The sequence below is a fragment of the Sebastes fasciatus genome, chromosome 14 (genome assembly GCF_043250625.1).
Source record: "Sebastes fasciatus isolate fSebFas1 chromosome 14, fSebFas1.pri, whole genome shotgun sequence".
Classification (NCBI taxonomy): Eukaryota; Metazoa; Chordata; class Actinopteri; order Perciformes; family Sebastidae; genus Sebastes; species Sebastes fasciatus.
Genome location: NC_133808.1, coordinates 17,680,216 through 17,704,561, shown reverse-complemented (window position 1 = coordinate 17,704,561; position 24,346 = coordinate 17,680,216). Strand labels below are relative to the sequence as shown.

At 39.5% G+C, this 24,346-nt stretch overlaps 1 protein-coding gene across 1 annotated transcript in view; it reads left to right on the top strand.

Moving 5' to 3' along the window:
• The first annotated feature begins 214 nt into the window (after positions 1 to 214).
• Positions 215 to 24,346, top strand: part of b3galt1b (UDP-Gal:betaGlcNAc beta 1,3-galactosyltransferase, polypeptide 1b) — a 58,740-nt gene continuing 34,608 nt past the window's right edge. Inside the window, exon 1 of the mRNA XM_074658156.1 lies at positions 215 to 311. The gene's annotated coding sequence lies outside the window, so the exon portion shown is untranslated. The remainder of the gene's footprint in view (positions 312 to 24,346) is intronic.

The window sequence follows — 24,346 nt, the reverse complement described above, 5'->3', positions numbered from 1 at the left end:
ACAGTTTGCAGGAGTTGACTGTAAAATTCTCTCACAGCGTCAATCTACCTTGCTATTTACCGTCTGCTATTACAGTCTTCACTTTCTCCCTTTGAGCGGATTGGTAAGGGATCTATCGGATTACACTGTGATTGGTCGGCTCATGTCTCGTCAGTGCGGTGCGTCAGCCAGCCCAGCTGCACTAACCATCATGTTTCCTCCTCCTCCTCTTAGTCTGGATAACAGTGCTTTAGGATGCTGGAGCAGAGCAGCGGCGTATCATCAGGACCACAAGAAGTGAGAGTGGGATGGAGATGGAGACACTGAGTGAGGTAGGCAAAAACAAGGATGCTTTCTTGTCTTTTAATGGTGGTGTTTCATGCAGGTTCACTTATCTTGCGGAATGCAGCTCGATGTGATGTTGGATGATTCTACTTTTTTTTGCTCTATTCTGCGGTTGTTAATAGATGCGCCTTTACGCAGATAATAATGTGTCCTTCCTCATTTCCGTGCGCTCATCTGCAGGTTCTCTGGTGTCTCTTGTTATTGTGGAGGTTTGATCTCCTGCCTCGTTGTTACAGGATGCACGTCTGGCTCTTTTAGTGATGCAGCTACTTTGGCTCAATCCCCATAGAGAGCACACATACTGATCTCCATCCTATTTACTGTACAAGGGCTGTTACCTCTGCACTACTGCGTAGGTTGTCCAGGACGTGGGGGGGTGCAGGTGGTTCAAGTTACACAGAATATAAAACTTTAAACATTTATTTATTTTTATTTTATTTTTTTCCTCATCCCTTTTTTTTTTTGCAGAGTGCTGGAGTCATAGTCTACCTCTTAAAACTAATGTTTCATTCAAACTGCATGTCTATATGGGTCCTGTGTGTGTGCATGTGTACATTTCTTCTTTAAATTTCAAAAGTATAGTCTTGTATTTAACTTGGCTGATGAATAATAAACACATCATTTAGAGAGATCATTCAACTTATGGATGAATGAAATGTTTCTTTGCGGTCCTTCCCTCAATTGTCAGTTTTGTAAAAATAAATTATTCTTTTAAATTAAGTGTTATTTATTTATTATAGCACTATAATGACTGATTCTAAAAAAAGAGTCAGACTTTAATGTTCAGTTGCAATTTCTAGCCCACAAACGCTGGAAAATGAAAAAGCTCTGATGATTTCTACTCACGACAGATGATGTTTTGTGTACTCTAATGAAGTTTTTTTTTTGAGTAGTCATAGAAACTGTGGGAACATGTTTTGTATCCTTAATATTTATGGTGGTGGGCCCAACATTAGGGACGCACCAATACTGATACTGGATCGGATATCGGGCCGATAATGACTCAAATAGCTGGATCGGATATCGGTGACAATGGGGAAAATCTATTAAACAATTCTATATGTACTGTATATACTATATACATTATGTACTGACATTTTAATTCCTCTTTAAGTTTTGACCAATTTGTTGCTAGATTACACTTGAATTGTAATTTCCGTTAATTGAAGATTTTTTTGCCAAGTTGTTGGTGTACGATTTATTTGCATAGTAAATAACAATTCACTAAATTTATATCTGTTTATTTGTTACGTTTTGTTTTACAATGTTAAGAAAGCAATGTTTAAGTCAAGCCTGACGTTGCCCTTCCACACAGTGAGGTATACAGTTTATTAATTAAAGACTGGTATCGGATCGGTACTCGGTATCGGCTGATACCCAAATCCAATCGGTATCGGGACTGAAAAAGTTGGATCGGTGCATCCCTATCCAACATAAAAATGTACTACTGTTGTATGATGTCTGAAGGAGATGGAAGCTCGGGTTAAGATGCCTGAGAAGGTCATCAAACTCTCCCTGAAAACAAGACGTGCACATACCATGCAGGATGTAATTTGTATTGTTAAAACCCATTTTAGCGAAATCGATAATCTTCAAAATCCCTTTTAGAACGTTTTATACAAGTAATTATAACACTAGTTTATCATATTGTACTTAATTTTTCTCCCATTGAGATACACAACTTTATGTACATATTACCGGTTTCTGACTTCAGCCATTCTTCCTGTTATTTAACCACTTAGACAGCAAATGAAAATAATCCGAAATAAAAGTTCAAAGTCACGAGCGAGCTCTCTAGTGGAGCTGTGTTTTGTTCTCGTTGCCATTACTTGGACATTTTAGATCAATATCGGGATCAAAAGCTAATCCCCTTCCCTTGTTCAACCACATGATGGTTTCCATTACATGTCCATCTGCTCGTATAGTAAGTACCGTTCTGTGCCAGACTGCCTGTGAGTCCAGAAGCATCTATTTGTGTATTTTGTTTGCTGCAGAGCTTTAACTCCCATGTCCGTGTCTGTGTCCTGCTTACTGTGGCTGCTCCCACTAATCACATTCCTGCAAGGTGTAATTAGTCTAGGGAGTTTAAGGCCTTAATCCCCGGTTTAAGTGTACGGTATCTTTGCTTAATCAGTGTTGCGTCCCTTGTTACACTGGGCTTACAATCAGCATTTATTTAGATGTATTTTGTATGTAGCTTTTGGTTTCTTTTCTAAATGACTGCAGCAGGTAAACCATTACTGTCTTCTTGGCATCATGTTACACAATGCATCCTGTCCATTTAGGTCAATTATGGATATTGTTTCACGTCAAGACAGAAGCTCAGCATTTACTCGTCCAAATCTGCCTCGGCCTATAGGCTGCTAATAATAGGCTCACATGTGCACAGCCTCTTTTCTTCTGGCAGCTCTTTCTCTTCTCTAAAAGCACAGCTTGACACGTTCTTTACTAACAAATGTATAACATCTCCTGACCTATTTGAGGGTGGCAACATGCCAGAATGTATAGCAACAACTTTGATAGAACTTCTCCTCTCCTCCCTCGCAGTCACATACATAACGCAGCCTCTCCCTGGCAGCTTTAAGATAAATCATTAGATCAGAGATCCATTAGAAACAACTGAAGTCATATTATATTACAATGCGGAATACTGAAACGCCTTTTCCTTTAAACCAAATTCAAATGTGCAAATTCCTCATAGACATATTAACAAAGCTTGCTGTTGATATGCAAATTTAGTTCGTGAAAGTATTATGTACAACTTGGATTGAAATATCAATCAAATCATTTGCTGCATAATTTTAATAGCAACCCAGTCAAGGTACATTTTCTAAACTGTGACAAGGATGTCAAATGCATCACAACATTCAAATTCCAATGCACATATTTAATATTTAAGAATTATTTGCAAAGTCCTTGAGCCTCTCTGTTTGTCTGTTTTTTTATGTGCATTCGTTTTTGGGAAAATAGAAATTTTGCTTCTTCAAAAACATCTTTAAAAAAAAAAGTCCTTGAGCCAAGTAGTTGCCTCCTGGTCTGCTGTATGGAGGGAAATCTCAGAACCCATCGGGTTCTGAGATCTAGCCAGTGGATTTCCGGGCCAAAACTTCCTCTTCTGTGCGCTGCTCATTTTTTTACAGTTTGATTAGCAACTTGAAACGCAAGACTGGAGTTGGAGTTGAGAGACAACGTGCACGACCGGATTATTTCACAAGAAGTCAGTTTAAAAACCTATTTTAAACCAATTCAAATCTAAATCATCTTTAGATGATAGCCGGTGGGTTCTCAGATTGCATTTCGGCCAATGCGTTCAGCCTCTTTTGCTCACCACAGGGACTGTTTACCTGCATTCAACCAAAGCCTGCTCAGCCGTGAATTGTCAATACTACTCGGACTACAAACGGAAAACATTTCTGATACCAAAATCTTGCCCTGTTGCATTTCTGCATGTGAAAGCAGAATCTGTTCAGAGAAATTATATGGAGAGTGACTAATCCTCTTTTTAGTCTTTGGAGAAGGGCAAGCTTCAGTGATGTGGTCCATCATTTGTTCCTCTCCACAAGCACACAGTGGGTTTGGGCTGCTGCCTCATATGGAGACTGTCCAAACAGGGGCAGCGGTCGGTCCTGAATCTCCTTGGGAGGTTGTTGCCAGGGACCTGTCGAAGAGTCTGACAACAGATGTTTATTTGTTACATCTTTGGACTCCCATTCCTTTTCCCAAACAGACTGGGTGGTAAAATCAGCTGGTGGGGTTATTGTCCAAATTGGTCGTCTAGATGGGAGACCATCAGCAGTAGGTGGATTAAAGATGTCTGCATGGATTAGTAGATGGGGGGAATCTTTGACCTTTTGGATTGTTAAACTGGGCGTCCACATGTTGTGTATGGGGTGATCTGGACCAGACAGGAGCATAGTATTCTGCGGAGGTGTACAGTGCAGGGTATTCAGTCCCCCATTTTGAGCCTGCAAGCTTACAAAGCAGGTTGTTTCTGGAATTCATCTTTACCACCGTTCCTTTCAGATGTTCCTCAAAGGACGGGGTCATGTCAAGGGTCACTCCCAGATAGGTTGGGTTGGAAGGGTGCTTCAGTTCTTTGGCAGTTTTTGTGTTTTGGAGGTGGAATACACTGAAAACTGTTGGGCTGCTGGGCTTGGTTTATATTTAAGTTTTTGAAAAACATCCTTTGTACAACCAGTAGAAACAATTTGGACAGAGCTACAGTATAGAGTGAGTCCCAGCTTGATACAGTATATACTAAGCTATAAAACTATAATGTACTATACTTGTTTTGGCTTCTCAGGTTGACGTTAGACTGCTAAATAAATCAACTCTACTGTACCTACTCAAAAGAATCATAAAAGGGCTATTTGAGAAACAAATCGTATATAAGAGAGTGAGGGAGATTGATTAAATCCCAGTCTGTAAACGACCCCATAGTCCTGATAAAAGGTATAATCAGCCAAAATAAGTGAAAATACATGTTTTATTGTACAGAACCTTTAGCTGTTTGTTTCATCATTCATTTGTGAGACAGCAGAGAAGCTGTTGTAGGCCAGTTGGTTTGTTGAATGCAGCTCCTGTCTACAGTTGCTGTGTAGTTCGTTCCTCAGAAATTGTAAATGTTGAAATTTTATGCAGTGTGAATATGCTACAGTATAACTTTCCCGAGTGTATTTCCATATCGCAGCATTGCCCAGGTTGTAATGGTCTTGTATCCTATAATTCCCTGCCCTAATGTGCAATGAGTGGCACCGGAGCATATGACTCAGAGGTTAATAGTGGCGTCTCCCATCAGGATGTTATGATTCATATAGAAGGCCTATATGGAAATATGCTCCGTTGGTAACCGTGCTTGTTTTATGATTTTGTTTGGTGATACCCAGTAGACTGTTTTAATAACCTGCTGTATTTTCAGTGTGGTAGCTCAGTATCTACTGCGACTAGCAATTATTTTCATTATTGATTAATTTAACAATCGTTTTGTCTATTTAGGAAATGGTATAAAAAGATTCTTAAAGCCCAAGGTGATATTTTTAAAATGTATTTTGTTGTTTTTAGATCAACAATCCAAAACACCAAAATATTCAGTTTACTACCAGATAAGACAACAGGAAAAAAAGACTTTAAGGTTCTCTATACGGCATTCAGAGCATTAATATAGCAGCAAACAACTATTTGCTATGTAAAGATAGAGAGGAGTAATGTCTACCTGAGCAGAGTGTGAAGTCACTCTCCCTCTGTTTGTGTTGTTATCCGAGTTTCTCTGTGCTCTGTTGATATAGCCGGGCCGGCTGCCTTTTAGGTCATGTTAGTCCATGTTTGCGTGCCCCACTGGCTAGCGCTCGGCCGCCGCACTGCACTGCTGTTAGCACCGTCAGCTGCAAGCCGCCAGCTCAGCCGTCGCCATGTTGAGAGCTGTGTGGAGGCAATAGAAAAATGCTCTGAGTTTTTTTTGTAATTTAGCACCTTTAAACATTTAATTGATTGAAGACTGTTCTACATATATTGAATAGAATTTTAATTAGCACAGTGTAGGGGCAACATTATCAGTAATCGGAGACATGTAGAGAAGTAGCTGTTCATATTGATTATCAGATAGTGAGCATCAGGCAATGTGCAATGAGAGGCCCACAAAGACTCTGCGTAGTTTGTATTGTTTTATCATAAAATGTGGCAACCTGTAAGGACCCTGTATGTGTGCACAGGATTGGGGGAGAACAGAGAGGGAGATTGGAGGGGATGAAAGGAGGGATGAGAGGATGAATGGATGTGAATAGGGATGGATGAAGGTGGAAGGTGCGAGTGTAAAGGCTTAGGCAAGAGAAGATGGGTTAAGTATAAGTAGGCTTGACAGGTGATAAGAAGTGGTCGAGGTAAGGCCCTGCTCCTGAAACAAAATAAAAAGACGAACATATATGCAGTATATGTGCAGTACTTGATACTATCTAGATGCAGAATGAAATCTTTGAATGTTGTTTACTACAAGCTGCTTGCTCTTACACTGAAGAACATCTTAAGAGCTTCTCCCCCTGGGAAAATACCCAAAATGGTTCAGAAGTGATGATTAGACCACTTGTCAAATTATTAGTTGGCATTCAAAATGTGATATTGCCTTTTCTGTGTCTAGAAGAACCCTAGGCGATTACAGCCTCCATCCCACTCCCCATTCACAGCACCCACTTAAACAGACTTTCCAGTAATAAAACATGTTTGTTTTAGTTTCTCAAACTGCTGCTAAATTGTATTAGAATGGTTTTGCAAAATTGCTTTAATCAAAATTATGACATATTTCAGATCCAATGTTATTTACTTATTTACTATATTGACTCTAGAAATACAGCAGTTAAACATGCCCATGCCATTTTCACCAAAACAGCAATAGTTACAGAAAAATTACCTTTATTCACTGAAAGCATTGAAATGCCCCCCTCCTTGTATCGAAATACAAAACGTAAATGTTTTCATGGTCCTTTTCCTCCTTGCTACAGTTTTATTTCCAGTATTAAACCTGCAGTAGGCAGAATATGGTTGGCATCCTTGGGCAAAATGTCCATAATAACCTTTCAGTATATTGTAATTCAAAATTCTTCTGCACCTCCTCACGGCTCTGTTTTCAGGCTTTGACTGGAGACTTTGGCCAATCACAGGTCATTTCAGAGAGAGAGCGTTCCTATTGGGTTTTCATTCAGAGGAGGCAGCTCTCAAAAGTCTGCTCCGGCTGGTGGGCGGTGCTTGGTATTTCTTCAACTGATCTCAACATGGCTGCCGGGTCACAAACTTTCTAATTTTACAGCTTCACAGTACACTGCAAGATGTTTCTGGAAACATCTGAGGTGAGAAATAGGCATTGCAGTAACAGAATATTGATTCGTATTTGATCACCGCTGCCTAGCTTGACCATTTGATCGGAGTTCACGAGTGATTGACAGATGCTCAGAGACGGCAGCTGGACGGCAGGCTCCAGCTCGGCTCTGATTGGTTGTTTTCCTCCGGTCTGTGAAATCTTGCAGATGCCGTTAGGAGCACCGGAGGACACCGGACGACACAGAGGAACATGATTTTTTTCAGATTACCTGTCTCATGCACTACTGTCAGGATATAGTGACCGTTTTATAAAAATAATTTTTTTTTAAATCATATTTGCTCCAATTCTACCCACTGCAGCTTTAAATTATAGCATTCACCTGCTTTTTAGTGTCTTGCTACTGTGTGTGTGTGCATCCAAATATGTTGCCAGCTTTAAATCAGTCTGATCCTCCTACACACACACACACACACACACACACACACACAATGTAATTACTTTTTGTATTCCATCTTTTAACGAGCCTCTGGAGCAGCCTCCCAGCTGTAGTTAGGTTTTTTTCTTATTAATTAGACTCTTCTCACTTATGAGAATGCACTGAGAACTATCTAAAACATTACAATTTTGCTGATTACATTTACTCTCATGGTCCCTTGCTTTGTTCTACCATTGCTGTGTTATAATAATAATAATAATAATAATAAACGTTGTTTGTATAGCACCTTTCATACAAGAGATGCAGCACAAAGTGCTTTACAATAAGGGAAAATAAACATAAAAACAGGGAAAATGAGAGGGAATATAAAACACACTTGATAAAATAAGATAACAATAAGATGAAATAGAATACATAAGCTATATAAAATCCACTGAATAATAATAATAATAATAATAAAATCAGAATCCATTTCTGCAGCATGCACATATACATCAATAAACACTGAAGCAGCATCAAAAGGTCTCCATTCTCTTCTACTCTGTTCTTATCTTCTCTATATCGGTGGAGGAGATTCAAATTTTTAAGATGAAAACTCAAAAAGTATTTCGCCTCAAGTGCACTCCCTACCAATCGGCGCCTAAGTCTCGGACGCTATAAATAAACACAGCAGAAGCTACCTTTCCCGACGGACACAGACTCACCACCAATCTTGATTACATCGAAATAAGCATTTTTCAGCTACATCAGAACGTCTTCCCTCGAGTGTAACCTCACTGTGGCTCTTATCTGTGTCGGGCACGACCCGAAGATGCCCCGGTGAAAAAAAATCTTCTGGTGATGCTGTGGAGGTTAACAGACACACCACAGTCTTATTATCTCACATCTAATGTCCAACAACTGACGCAAACATCCAACTTAACACACCTAAAAGAGCAGTGTGTAGGATCTGGCAGGATCTGGCAGTATCTAGCGATGAATTGAAACTTCTCTCGTGTGTCAAGCATGTAGGAGAGCTACAGCGGCCGACGTGAAAACACGAATGGCCCTCTCTAGAGCTAGTTGTTGTAAGAATAGCGTAGGTCATTTGGAGCAGAGCCAGTGCGTAGAGTGGGTGTGTGCGTGGGAAGTGAGTGGTGAAACAAGTGAGAGAGAGCCCTAATTGTTGCACACTGTTCCTTCAAGTCATACATAATCTATAAACCACTTTTAAGCTCACTCTATAGAATACAAAGCATGCATAAAATCAATCAAGTATAAAAAAAAAAAAGATGAAAATAGAGCACATAGAATGCAAAACATAAACCCACTGAAAATACAACGTTTCAAAAGAATTGTAGCAGAGCATAAATGTGAAGCAAATAAAATAAAAAATAGTTACAAATATTAAAATCAGTATCCATATTTGCAGCACGCAAACAGATTTACATTTTAAATACAGTATAATTCTTCTCTCTTCCTGCTCTTCAATGAATATGATCGGTTTGAATCAGCCTAATATAAAAACTGACAATATTGGCAATTTTGTTCTACACATATTTATGCCTTCAGTATTTGTGTCGTCTTGTTAAGCATACCGCAATTATTAACAGATTCATTTCAAGAAAAAAACATCATGATCACACAGAGTGGTGGGCCGTTTCCATCTATTCCATCTGTTTCATGGGTACAAATTGTGAGACTGAAAAAAATGCATTTTACTGAGAGGCATTGAGGACCAATTCCAGCCTATGACTGGTTTCTACCTCCCTTATTAGAGGAATGAGTCTGAACTGCAGCCTGTTGAAGGTTGACATGATTTCCCCAGTGACAAGCAGACCAAACCATTTTTATTGCTGTGACAAAAAGAGCCCTGGACAAGTTTTGCAGGAGCCATCATGACCCACAAATGGCCAAGCAGCTTTTAACAACGGTGCTGCTTCTGACATGAGCTGGCGTCTTGTGTCGTGTGATTCAAGTTGAAGCATTGTTTGTTCTGTGAGAAGAGTAGAGAGCAGCATTTATAGGTCAATTGTTGTGAGTTTCAAGGTAACAGATCATATTTTGTTACTCCTTTGTGAAATAGTGTATTATTTTGTATGGTGCTTGTCTTTAAAATACAGTGCAGACAGACTTACTCATCTAAATCTATTGTTCTCCTTTGTATTATTGAAATTAGTGTAACAGAGTTGGAGAAAAGTACAATTATATTGAATTATTGCCATTTTGATTAATGCCTTAGAGAGAAAATAATATAATAATACCAGACATTACTAATGTTAATTCTAATGCCATTACTACTGTAAAAAGAGTAAGTATTCAGTCAATATTAATTATGTTCCACTCTGCATCTGCTGCTATTTTTGCCTCATAGAACTAACTTATGTCTGTTTGCAGTAGAGCTGGTACAGAGAGATACTCTGTAGTCTACCATAACAGAGCTGTGTTGTAATCCTTTAACATATATGCTCTCTGGCTGACAGTCTGTCTCAGTCAGCTGAGCAGCTTCATAGTCTTTAACCGTCTCCAAAGCTCAGCCCAAATCTGATTTATTTTCCTCACGCTTCTGCGATTTGGAATGCCTCAAAAACCTATTTGTATATTCTGAGGTAACAAATGGCTCTCTTGGAGGAAAATGGGGCAATGCAAAAATGTATGCAGAAAAAGCAACACTTGTCTCCATCTGCAAACAATCCAAAATGACCTTTGAAGGTACTAAGCTGCCGTCTAGACCTGTCTTAGACCTGTGAGTGATGATTTATGTGACACACAGTCTCTCTTACAGAGGTGTTCTGATGATTGAATATCCTTCTATAGTTTACACACACTATATTGTGATGTGAGCCAATTAAACAAGTAACTGTTAGTATTTTGTCCTCCATGATTTTGAAATCTGGGATGTGCTATCCTATCACAATTTTATATGTATATGTAGCCTTCATGCAAAACGGAGACGCACATTTCTCGTGAGACTGCTGCTTTTCTATGTTCCACCTCTATCGATAGTTTGTAAAACGTCCTATTGACGCCGATTAATCAGCTAAAACGATTAAATCGGCCGACCTCTAGTTGATAATCACAAAGAGACATTTTAGTCCCACTCAGTAAAGTAGATTTGTATAAGGTGCACGTGGAGCTTGTTGTCTTGTTTAGAAATGATCGACTTAGAATTACAGTAGGCTTTGATTACATAATTTCATCTGATGCAGTGATTTGTTAAAAGTCAGTATATTAGATTTGTTCGCCAGCAAGAACTGAGCTCTGAGGGTGTCCTCATTTAAACTCCCACTGTAGTCCCAATGCTGTAGACACTCCCAGGCAGTACTCAGCTGAATATGCAACACTAGTATCATCCAGTTGAACATTTCCACTCATTACATCGTCCCTGCTCGTCCTGATCTCACTGGGTTTGTTTTAGCCTGGTTCACTTTGCAGAATAATGGCACATTTGCAGATGAAAGATCACAAGCTTGTTCTTCTATTTAGTGCTAAAATCTTTCTCCAAATAATTGATTCAGAAGACAATTATTAACAATAGTTTTAATCCCTATTGGCACATGTTGGTAGGTGCCACATTCTCAAATAAGGATATACCAGAATACTATGGTTTGTATAATTTAGTGGAGCACTTAAATTCACATAAGTGAAGTTTCCACATAAACATATCTGTAGGATGCTTTATTTGTTTTGTTCCAGGCACTCGGTCCGTCCTGTTAAAGGTATTATTGATAACATTTTTATGTAGACAAATATTATTTAAAAGAAAATAATACATTTACAGAGCCTTTAGAAATGTGCTGAATAAAAGATATCTGACTTTTAGAAGGGCTTGTGAGCCAAGAGTAAAATGCCATTAGTATCGCGTGTTGTGAAGTAAATTTAATGATGCGGGGGAGGAAGAACGCAACATCTCGTGGCTGAATGTTATCAACAGCACCTTTAACCTAATAGTGTGCTAATAGTACGAGGAACTGAATGTCACGTCTCATTTATTCAAGAAATCCAACAGAAATACTATACATTGCTTTTCCTGCTGTCACTGCTTTGTGATATTGCCAAAAGGCAAAAACAAAAAAAAGAAAATTGCACACAAATTGTTATTCATTTATATTGCTCAGCCATTTGAGCTGCGCTTGTATAACAGCCTGTTGCATAACAGAATGTGAGCCTTCACACAGGAAACTACAGCTCAAACTTCACATGTAGAGATGTTATTGACAGGAATTCTTTTGAAATGCTGACCTGTTTGGGTCATTGGCAGCTATAGTTATCACCTACAGATATCTCCTCCATCTAGATGCTGTGCATGCAGATAACATAATGTTTTACCTCTCTTTATTCCTGCAACGTTAAGGCAAATGTGAGACTGGCCATCTGTGAAGACAAAAACAGCTAAAATATGAAAATCACAGGTGCTTCTACTGCATCTCAGCCCATTATAAAGCAGGTGCAATGAGATGTTACAAACAAGTTACACAGTGAATGTGGGACAAAAGACAAAACGTAGCAGGATGCCATGCATAATGCAGACACTAATATCAAGAAAGATAAATTCACAGCAAAGTAAATGTTGTAATGTAGCAGAACATGCTGTGCTAGTTAGCATATTATAGTTCGTCTGAGGTGACAAAGTGTTGGAATGTTTTTCTTGGCCTCAAGTAGAGAGCATTTGTCTTAAAAAACATGCATTTGCATTACAAAAAAGAGCAAGCTGGTGCCTTGCTATATCCATATCTGTGTCATCTAGGGCCTAAACAAATGTGGCCATGAGAACACAGAGCAGAGCCTGTCAGAGAGGGAATAAGAGTTTTCTGATGGTAGTTAAAAGTGGATTTTCTTTGTGCGTTATGTGCAGCAGTGTCTGTTTCGGTCTTTTTAATGGCGCTCGAGTCGAGATCATTAAGCCGAGTTTCGATGCTGTGCCCTGCACTATGACTAGAGTGAGTCAAAGGCGTTTTCTGAATCCTCCCACTTGATCCAGGGCAGTTATCACCGAAAATGTGAGGATTGATGCCTGTGATCTCAGCGCTGCTCCTCTCTCTCTCTCTCTCTCTCTGTCTCTCTGGGGCACAGAGGAGCAGGACAGCCTGTGAAGGTGACACTGTACCAGCACCTTGCACAAAGCGAGGCACAGCCTGTCTGGAATTGATATTCCTCAAAATCCCCAGCCAATTACTGGAGTGGAGCCTCGGCTGTGAGACTGCAGAAAACGTACGAGGCATAGCTCAGGAGGATGACAAGTACTTCAGCTCTGAAACACATATGATGTGCTTTAAGCGCAACATCAATTCTGACTTGTGCTTTGTTGTACAAGTGGACGAGTGTCCTGGATCTATATGTCCTAAAGCACAGGAGCTGTCACTGCAGTGGCTGCTTGAAAAACGAGCTTTTAGATGAAACTTGAGTTAAATAGAAACGTTTTAGCCAAAGGAGTGGAGGAAACCCAGCCATTCGATCAGTCCCCAAAGCTTTCCTCCAGCACTTCTTCACTTGTTATTCTGGCGTGCCTGCGGAGAGCTCTAGGGAAGTTTCTTTTTCGCTTTTTTTTTGCTTTGTAAAATTGTTTTCACCTTATCAACTTAAAGCTGCAGTGGGTAGAAATGGAGCAAATATGATTTAAAAAAGTTATTATTTTTATAAAACGATCACTATATCCTGACAGTAGTGCATGAGACAGGTAATCTGAAAAACATAATGTGCCTCTGTGTCCTCTGGTGTTCTCTGGTGCACCTAATGGCATCTGCAAGATTTCACAGACCGGAGGAAAACAACCAATCAGAGCCGAGCTGGAGCCTGCCGTCTCTGAGCAGCTGTCAATCACTCGCGAACTCCAATCAAACGGTCAAACTAGGCAGCGCTGATCAAATATGAATCAATATTCTGTTACTGTAATGCCTATTTCTCACCTCAAATGTTTTCAGAAACATCTATAGTGTGCTGTTTAGCTGTAAAATGTGAAAGTTTGTGACTCGGCAGCCATGTTAAGATCAGCTGAGGAAATACCAAGCACCGCCCACCAACCGGAGCACAGCCAATAGGAACGCTCTCTCTCTCTCTGAAGTGACCTGTGATTGGTCAAAGTCTCCAGTCCCAGGCTAGATTTTTTAAAGCCTGAAATCAGAGCCATGAGGAGGTGCAGAAGTCTAGTTTTCTCTCAGAACACTTGCAATTACAATATGCTGAAAGATTATTATGGAATTTTTTCCCAATGATGCCAAAAACATACTGCCTACTGAAGCTTTAATAATTGTAGAAGATGATGTTTTTTTGCATGTAATGACATCCTCAGATTTTCCTCAACAGGATCATTTGCCATTTAGGAGATATTCTCTCCCTCGGAGGAGAGAAAAGGTCAGCCCCTCTGCAGCTTGGTAGGCAACATCTGTTCGGTGATATGTTAGGAGGGAGAACTCCCCAGTTAGACGCGCTTAATGAGAAAATGTGATTGAAATCAACTGAGACCAGGGATGCTATTGATTTGTTGGGGGGGGATACAGAATGGTAATGTCATGTGTCTGAGAAATTATACGTCCTCCCTTCCGCTTGTTGAAGCTCCAGTGTGAAAGGAACTAAATTAGACCCATTTCATAGATAATAGCATCTGCTTATTTGTGTCTTGGGTGGGGTTATTCATCAGTCAGCCAATAATTGTATCAAATAATTATGATAAAGAAGCACCGAACAAGATTTTAACAAGACGTGATGATGGCGTTTGACAGGGGAAGACACATGCTCATGGTTTCATCAGTCCATTTGCAGTAACATCAGCACAAGATTAAAGACCTCGTCTTGAAGGCTATTGAAAGCAGAATTGGGGTAATATCTGCCATGATGGAACGAATGGAAGAATATGAGACAGAGAGGAATGGAGGTTTTTTTTCTAGCTTAAGGGAGCTCCAGCCAGATGAAAATATCTTTAGTAAACAGGATATTTTTGGAGTCAAATCTAGCTTTGCAGCTATCGTGGGGCGTGATTGCTTGACCAGCCTGAGGTGTTGTGTAAAAAAGGCCAGTCATTTACTGCAGGCAGCATAAAAATAACTTTGACAGTTCAAAGAAGTATTCATTAACATATTCAGCACATTAAAATGTAAAAAGGCATGCAGAAGGCAAAGGCCACTTCGGGGGATTTATGTTAAAAGCTTTTTCACAGGAAAAACAAAAAAAGTAGCTATTGTGGAAAATTGTAAAGGAAACATTGCACAGTATGTTTCCTTCTTGGGTTTCTTCTACACAAAGAAACTACAGGATTCCTCCAAACCTGACAGGACTTAAAATATATATTTAAATATATCACAGGTTTTATGAACGTTATCTTTAAAAGTATGTCATTCATACACAGGAGACACAGATTCAGTCACAACTTATAACAATGACTAACAACAGTAATGATTGCAACTCAATATGGTCGATCATAACTATTAAGTAGCACATTTGAACATTTTGGTGTCAAATATTTGCAAATAGTGTTTTTACCAGATCATAGGATTTTATCAGATCAATATGTTGAAGTCTCACGTCATTTCACCATTATCATAATCGATGAGGCTACCTGTTCCGCTCTGTGTGTGGAAAAGTTTAATTCGCAAAAATGTTACCAGAGTAATAAGCAGATTTATTAATTTAAGTTAATTTCGGTAGCATATTTAAACTAAAATTCAGAATAATTCAGATTAAGGCCTTATGATTTGTACTGTCTGTACATAACTCGTATAACAGGTCTGGACCACTCGTGAATAAAGGGGTCAACTCAACTCAGGCTATAACTAGAGATCTGCACTTAGTTGAGTGCAGATCTACGCTAGGTGTGTCTGCAACGACCACTACTTGTTGGATTGAACGAATACAAACCACAATTGCACCACATCTAGACCACAAATGTGTCAGAGGCGTTCACTCGCACGTCTCACACAACAGATACGCTCTCACTTTAATATATGCAGCTGTCTGCACCGGCTCCGTGCAGCTAAACCGCAGTTCAGTGTGTAACACTTCCTCTGAACAGAAACTGTTAGTCCTGCCCGACGACATAACGTCTGTTTAACTCTTAACAGGTCACCTCGAACTGCAAACAAGGTCCATTATGACTCTTTTTATTATGAATTTTTGATCCATGGATGTTTTATATTTGTAAAACTTCCCACGAGCCGAGAAACGTGATTCTAAAATCGGCGACATCATCAATATGTAAAGTCTATGGGAGGCTGCGTATATTCAGTGGGCTGCATACCCCAGAAGTAAACCCGGAATTATACATCCATGTTAAGGGGGCACATCTTTTGCTCCAGTTTGACAAGACGTCCCTCCAGCAGCAGGAATATGTTAGCTTTTGGGATGTTGAAAGACAACATTGACCTAGCTAGACTAGCTGTTTCCCTCTGGTTTTAATCTTTGTTATAAACCAAACATGACTTGGATCGATCTGCAGTGAGCACACAGAGGTAAAATCTCATCTAACTTACATTAAGGATGTTTTTTAATAGGTTTTTTTTAATATTCCAGAGAGAAGGTTTAATTGAAAAGAGATTAAGAGCAGTAATATTATTTATTCCAGTAATGTTTACGATCCTGCGACAGGCGTATTAATCTGAACGGGTCCCAGTGTGATCTTAAAGTATGGGTGTAAGAGACCCGGTGAGTTGTTTGTGTTGATTAGCATCACACACTAAATCATCAGCTCTCCGTTGGTTGCAGCTATCGAGGTTACCAGTTCAAAGTATTTGAACTCTGAGCTCCTGGAGGGGAATGCTTTCGATTGCAAATTAAGTCCACAATAGAATACGAATTATCTTTCTTTGCACACACAATGTTATATTTGTGCATATGGTGAGTTTGGATAATTCTGTTAGTAGCAGATGACAGGTTTTGGTGAGGAACATATTCCTCATGCTGAGTTGATATTACTATACAATATTTTATGAGCAGCAGAAACACTAAATGCTTGATTTAGTGTGCCTTTTAAGATGCTGCAAATATTCCCTCTGGCATTTCAGGATCCATTATCTCGATTAACTCAAAAAGAAAAAAGTAATTTCTCTAAATATTCTGATGTGTTTCCTGTCTGTTCGACCTGCGTTTGCTTTGTGTGGATTTTTTTTTTTTTTTCAGAAGAAAGAGAAGCTGCAGTGAAAGATTTGATTGAAAATTGATTTTCAGTAAATGGGTAATTTCATATGGTGCACAGTTACCATGATGTTTATGTACATGGAGGTCAATCTTAGTGTATCATGCTAATAGTCTATTTCTGTGACCGGAAAAATTAGATCTATAGGAGAGGATTTACACTTAAATCACAACCAGGCTACTTTCAAATCCCGGGCCGGCAGGGTTCTGTCTTTTAACAGAAACTGCACTGATTAAGCTGTTATATATACTGTATATACATATATATGTATATATATGTATATATACATATATATACATATATATACATATATATTTTAAATATAATAATAACCATGGAATAGTAGGTTGGTCTAACCAAGAAGATGTTACTCGCCTGTAATGAGCACAGCTCTAAGGATAATGAGGTTGAAAGAAAACTGCATTCACCTGCTACAGCTTCCTCATTAGCATGGCCTGGCCTGAGTCATATTTTGTGATCAAACCGATATCATGCCAAAGCGTGTAAAAGACCTGCCTATCCACCAGAGTATAGCATGTCAGTGTCACATTTTGCCTCACTGAGGCGTGAATATTACCCGCATGTATGAAGGTGAAATACCAGCAGGGGGCAACAAAAGCACTCACTTAGGTTTAGGCAACAATACCACTTTGTTGGGTTTAGGAAAGGTCATGGTTGGGCTTAAAATAAGAACATAAACTAAGTAAAATGCGTACGGAAACAACATATCATCACTACGGCAAAAACGTGACAAACGTCACTAGCATAACTTGCAAAACAAAACAACGGTGTCCTGGTTGAAAGTCCTGTATTTGTTGGACCCATCGACCAACCCTCCCATCAACCATAAGCGGTCTTTCTCCACTTTTATTAAACGTCACTAGCTCGGAGCGTTGCATATTCCCGTGGGTGCCATTACATTGAATTCAGTACAGACTACATGGCGTGAAAATTACACGCCTAAAGCAGGACGTTTTTTTTTTTTGCTTTTGCCTTCCACATTATCGTGTCATTCACACGCCTTCTAGTGCGACCGGGCTGGTGTGATGCATGTCCTGACATGATCTCCATGTGGCCACCGTACAGTAAACAAATCTTCCCGACTATGGAGATCCAGGGAAAGAAAATCAGTGAGGAAATAAAAGCTTTCCTAAACTGCTTTGTGCTCCGCCTGTAGTCAGAGTGACAGTTAAAAGAATAAAATAATGAAAAACAAGAAGTGCACAAATAAAACACCTCAAATAAAACACTACAAATATATTTAAATGGCATCATAAGCAGGTCAGTAATGTGTGGCAACAAAATGTGACAATGAACTCATTACGGTGGATTTACTAACCTATAATTTATGACTGTTTTAAGCAGAACGGTGCAGCGCTGTCTTTTTTTCATACGTTGTGTCGTAACACATTCCATCACTTGATATCCACCTGTGCCAAAATGACCGTGTTGTACATACATCGTGTTCCTCATGCCATCTTTTTCTTGGGAGCGTCACTAATGATGTCTGACAGGGACAGGTCGAAAGATAAAGGTTAATCACTCTGCGTCCATGTGCTCAAAGACGTGAATCCTTTCTGCAGTGTCGTCCTTTGTATTCCAACAGAGTACCCGCAGCTCCTCGTTTCCCTCTGTCCTGAAACATTGCCCTTCTACAAAGCAATTACAAAGTATAGATAAAGGATTTTTTGTAGTGTTTGTACCGGCCGCCTCGGCGTGAAAGCCTTTTGCTCTCAAGGATGTCAAATCATTTCTCATGCTCATTAAGTAATAACTAGGGCTGCAGCTGCTGATTTATTATGGATCGGATGCTCTCCTTTTCAATAATTAAGCTGTAAAATGTCACAAATACTGGCAGTTTCACATTACAAGATACTTTCTCAAGTGCACTAACTGAGATTGAAAAAGCATATAGTGACCATGCAGTGTTATCAATGTTGAAATGTCCTTAAAAGTATTCTGTTTTTTTTATATATACATTTTTCAATGAGGGTATAAATGATGTAGAACAATAAAGTAAGCAGAAATCTACTAAAGGAAACAACATGCATCTCTCTAGTTTAAATTTATTACATGCAGAGACAATTTCAGGTATCAGTGAGAAGTTAAAATTAAGTTATTGGTCCTTTAACAGAATATTTCTGTTGTTGGGGGACATTTGTGTCTCACTGCGATCCATCATACATTGCTAAAAGCTCCAAACATTAATCAAATATGTTTCTACGCTCACATTATGTGCTGTGTGAAACAACCGATAATCCCTCTGTTTGATTTATTACCATCATGTAGTGAGTAGTTTTATTTGAACTGGAAATAATAAGCACACAGAGGTGGAAATCATGTATCACTTTGCTCATTCGTAGTACAAAGATTCATATAGTCGCAGACTATGTAGTTTGTACACTTCCCCTAAGCTAAGCAGTCGCAATCACTCTTCATACGGCTCGATGCTGAGGGCTGATTCTTCAGTTCCAACCTGATCTCATGGGAAAGTGTATAAATAGCACAACATTACATGGACATTCTGTGTGTCATGAGGAAGCATTTTAGCCTTTTTCGCGTGTTATTTGTATGCCATGCAACAAAACTACATTAAAAGCCACAGTTAGGTTTAGGAAAATCACTAAGTTAAGTTAAGGAAAAACATCATGGCTGGGCTTAAAATAAGTACGTAAACTAAGTAAAGTAAAAGAAGTACAGAAAACACGTCACTTCAAAATAACTGAAGAACACTTTGGGTCTTAAACACCGGTCTCCTGGTTGAAAGTCCTATATATATATATATATAAAATATCTGTTTGTTGGACCCATCCACCTCCCACCCCTGTCCACCATAAGCATTCGTTCTCAGTTTTTATTCTACGTCACTACTCTGAGCGTATACATATTTACGCAGATGCATTTACAGCGCAGTCAATACAGACTACATGACAGCCAAAAGCAAGAACGGCATTCTTATCATTGCACGCCAAATTACTTGCAAATGACCAAGGCATTCATACGCCTACATATGCGACTGGACTGGAATCAGTATAGTCAGTTCACTTTGAATATTCATTGATAAAGATTTGCTCATGCATGTACTGAACACCTCCAATACTGCAGGTTAGAACTAAGTCTCCATCTTGTACTTTTTCCACTTTAAAGCACCAGTTCAGCAGTGCTTAGAAAGTGCCTTTGAGGTTTAGCTGTATTTTATTTTTGGAAGCTGGAGGTGAACAAAGCGCCACAGCTCAATTTGCCACTGGTCTGTACCTCAGAGCCTCATTCTAGAAAGTGTAACGCCACCGTGTCACCAGCCAGCATCAGCGCTCCCCTCCCATCCAGACTGTTCCACCCGAGGCTGTGCCTTTGTAGAAACTTTGTTTGACTCTATCAGGGTTCATAACCTGGGTTTAGGTGGCTGGACTTGAGCTGGCTCCAGATTGCCTGCAAAATGTCTTATTATTTTATGCAGAGTTTTTCTTCCTAACCGAGTGTTGCATGTACAGTTAAGTCCTCTGGGACGGGCTTGTGATTTGCGGATGTATAAATAAAATTAACTCAATGTGACTTGTTGTTATTTGAGCAAGAGAAGCGAAGTAAACAAAGCTGAACCGTGCAGTGATAGCACAGTGCAGAGTGTGTTTGTCAGATTTAAGGCTCTCAGGGCATGTTCATGCTCACGGATTTGTTTTTATCCTGCTTTTGTCTTAATAGCGGTTTGGCCTTGAAGAAACGTGAATAAACATTCACCTAAAATATAAGCTGCTCTTTTTTGTTTCCATTTTCTATTCGGGTGTTCCAACTTTTTTTTTTTTTTTGCAGACACACAGGTTGGAATAAAACATAACGAGAGATAAAAAGGGAAATATGGTGAAAACATCTATTTACAAATGAGGGAATTGGCTTTAAGCAAATGCATCAGCCATCACTCACACATTGCAGCATACACAGAGGAGCGTATGATTATATATAATATTTCTTACACGAATTACTTACATGATAACACTGCACCAAACTGCAATTAAATTCTGTAAGATGTTATTCTTTTAAGATTCTCTGCCGCCCGCTGCACATCATCTACTCTGCAATCTGTCTCATCACTGAATTACAGTAAAACTGCCAAGACATAATTACAGACAGTAACTATGATGAATCTACTTCTGTAATTACTCCGCAGTTCTATTTCACTCATCACTGACTGTCAGCGCCAATTACTATCTGCATAATGAGACACTTTTTTGGGGTAGTGTAGAGCTGCGCTTCAGAGGAATCATATAATCATAACTTAACTTCAGGAAAATCTTTTGTCAACTCGTGTCTTAAATAACAATCTAAACAAATTCTGAAAGGCTGGAGATTTGGTCAGAAATTTAGATTAGGTCAAACTGTAAAATTAATTTCTTTGCGTAGTAAGAAATAGTATATAAGTCAGTAAAATTTTAAGTCGGCTGTCTGACTACAAAAAATTGCTTTTGCCTTTGACAGCTCAATCTTGTTTTTAGTGATTGCTTTTGGCTTCTAACACAGTAAACCTCCCAATTTTGTGGTGAATAGATTCAATTAAAACGGAACCAAATTTAACAACGTGTGACAATTTGTAATTTTGGCAGACTTCATTAAAATAAGTTGCTTCTTGTCCTCTCAGTTAGTGTATGTGTGCAGTGATGTGCTAGAGTCGTTTACATCCTGCTGCATTCATACCATCTATCTGTCTGTCTTGTTACTGGTTCATAACGTCATGCTACCTGTTGTGAATGTTGCAGTCACCCAGTCTTCATGTAGACCTTATAATCCATTCCAATCCAAATTTTATTTATAAAGCACATTTAAAAACAACAAAAGTTGACCAAAGTGCTGTACAATTATACATAAAAACAACACAATGAAACACTGAGACCAACTTAAAACCAACAGGACATTAAAATAATAAAAGCGTTAAGACCAATAGGAAAGGAAAAAGGAGTAAAAAAAGGCAACTCTCATGCCGAGCCAAAAGCCAAGGAATAAAAGTGCGTTTTGAGGTTTTATTTAAAAACAGGCAGTGTGGGGGACAGCCGAACACGTGGAGGCAGAGCGTTACAGAGCTTTGGAGCTGCAACTGCAAAGGCTCGGTCACCCCTGAGCTTCAACCTCGGGACAGTCCGAAGCAACTGGTCAGTTGATCTGAGTGTCCTTGATAAAAGATGTGGTTTTAAAAGATCAGAGAGATAGGTCAGAGGTTGCCCATTTAATGATTTATATGTTAATAATAAAATCTTAAAATCATTCCTAAAACGTACAGGGAGCCAGTGAAGTGAAGCCAGAATCGGGTTATAAGGGTTCGCGGACCACAATAGCATCCTGGTCAGGGTCTAAAATATTATTTTTTTCCTCACGTGCCACTGTGGCAGGTATCTGCACATTTCTACTAGCCACACAATTTTTTTTGTCTGCCACTTCTGAAATCTATGTAGATCGCTTGAGTTGTAACACTAGGACTGTGTATTGACAAGAATCTGGCGGTACGTTACGTATCATGATACAGGAGTAACGATTCAATGTATTGGGATATATTGCGGTACTGTAAGCAAGGCGATATATTGCTGTTATTTTTTTGGTAAAACCCAGCCGTCCAATCATAATGGAGGAGGGGCGGGACAAATACCACAAAGACCAACTGTCACATCCTACATGTAGGCTACAAGTGCTGAACAACAACAATGGAGGAGAAATTAATAGACATAGACTGGCGGGTTCGTCCTTTCTCCCTACATGCTTTAGTCTTCCCTTCATCCAGAGCAGGTTCTCTACTTTGTGTCGACATTTTTACTTCTGCGGATATTCCGTATCTTAGTAACCAGACACAACCGAAGCGTCCCAGCTGAAAAAAACGCTGCGCGTCAATGCCCTTCTGTGTTCTGCATTTAGCAATAAACATTAAACAAGTATTTATTTAGCTTTAAAACTGTCATCTTTGTCATTTAAAAAGCAACAATATACTTATAGTAGCCTAACAACAACAAAGCGTATTTATATAGCACTAAAATCCGGATAAATAAAGTAATTTGCAACAAAAATAAAGGCAATAATATCGCATATCGCGCATGTAGAAGTGTCCTTGGTGCTAGATAATGAACCCCAAATTGCTCCCGAAGGCTGTGCCCTCGGTGTGCGAGTGTGTGTGAATGATTAGATGAGAATCTGATGGGCAGGTTGGCACCTTCTACGGCAGCCTCTGCCATCAGTGTACGAATGTGTGTGTGAATGGGTAAATGTTGGCATGTAGTGTAAAGCGCTTTGAGGCGCTATATAAATGCAAGTCCATTTACCATGAAGGATGTTCCTTTTGGCAGTGATGATCAAACACAAGCAGCCCCTGAGGGAGAGGGAGAGAGAGAGGGGGCGGGGGGCTTTGTGGAAGACCTCTTCATTTTAAGGACATGGATCCTTACTTTATAAAAACCTGCCATGAATGTGCTGCTGTCCTTCCCTGGAAGATTGCTCACAGAGATCCACCTTGATCCAGCTGTGGGCGAAGTAGAGCACCAGAGTTTATGGATTGAGTTTGATTCTAGAGATTTGTACACAAGACGTGCTAAATTACAAAAAGGAAGATTGTGGAGTCTACTTAAGTGTGTGTGTGTGTGTGTGTGTAGGCACGCCAAGTTTGTGATGTGTAGAGGAGGAGAAACAAGACCAGGAACAGGATCCGTCGTGGCAAGTATTAGCAAGGCTGAGGGTCAGTTGTTAACATCCTAATTGGGATACTTAATTTAAAAAAATAACCTCTAAAGTCTCTGAACTAAGTGGTGGCCAAAGACGAGGGTCACATGTATACTAAATGTGCAAGTGACTCACCCCAACTCTTTGGGAACCTAATGCCAGTGAGGGAGAAACTGATGAATTGTCACATTTGTGTTACATCAGTCTAATTGGGTTTATGGCCAATTAATAGCCACAGACCTCATTCACACACTACCAACACTAACTGACAATTTATTTCTTTGTATAAATAAATATAGAAAATACTCATAGGCTGCAACAACTGTGGTCAAAATCACAAGCTCTGAATGCCTACTGTAACTGCCCACCACGACCTCTGACTTCTTATAGCGGTTATACAGCGTCATGTTATACTTTGTTTGTTTTGCTGAGTTTGGAATAATAGGAAAGAAGACTCCATCTAATTTGTTTCTTAGAACAGAGAAAAAACTTCTTCACACTTCCAGCTGTAAATGCGATAATAACGCATTAACGCAAATTTGCCACTAATTTCTTTAAAGCAACTTGCTTTTTAGGTTGTAGTGGGCTCAGTTTGAGAGCTAGAGTGAAGATACTGTTATCATATGAAACTAGAAAAACCTAAGAAATCCATTGGTACCAACCATGTCATAATGTCATACTACCTTGTTGGGAAGGAGGCTAAATAACGCTCCAAACATCTGCTAAATTTTGGCGAGGAAAAACTGTCATGGCCATTTTCAAAGGGCTCCCTTGACCTCTGATCTCAAGATATGTGAATGAAAATGGGTTCTATGGGTACCCACGAGTCTCCCCTTTACAGACATGCCCACTTTATGATAATCACATGCAGTTTGGGGCAAGTCATAGTCAAGTCAGCACACTGACACACTGACAGCTGTTGTTGCCTGTTGGGCTGCAGTTTGCCATGTTATGACTTGAGCATATTTTTTATGCTAAATGCAGTACC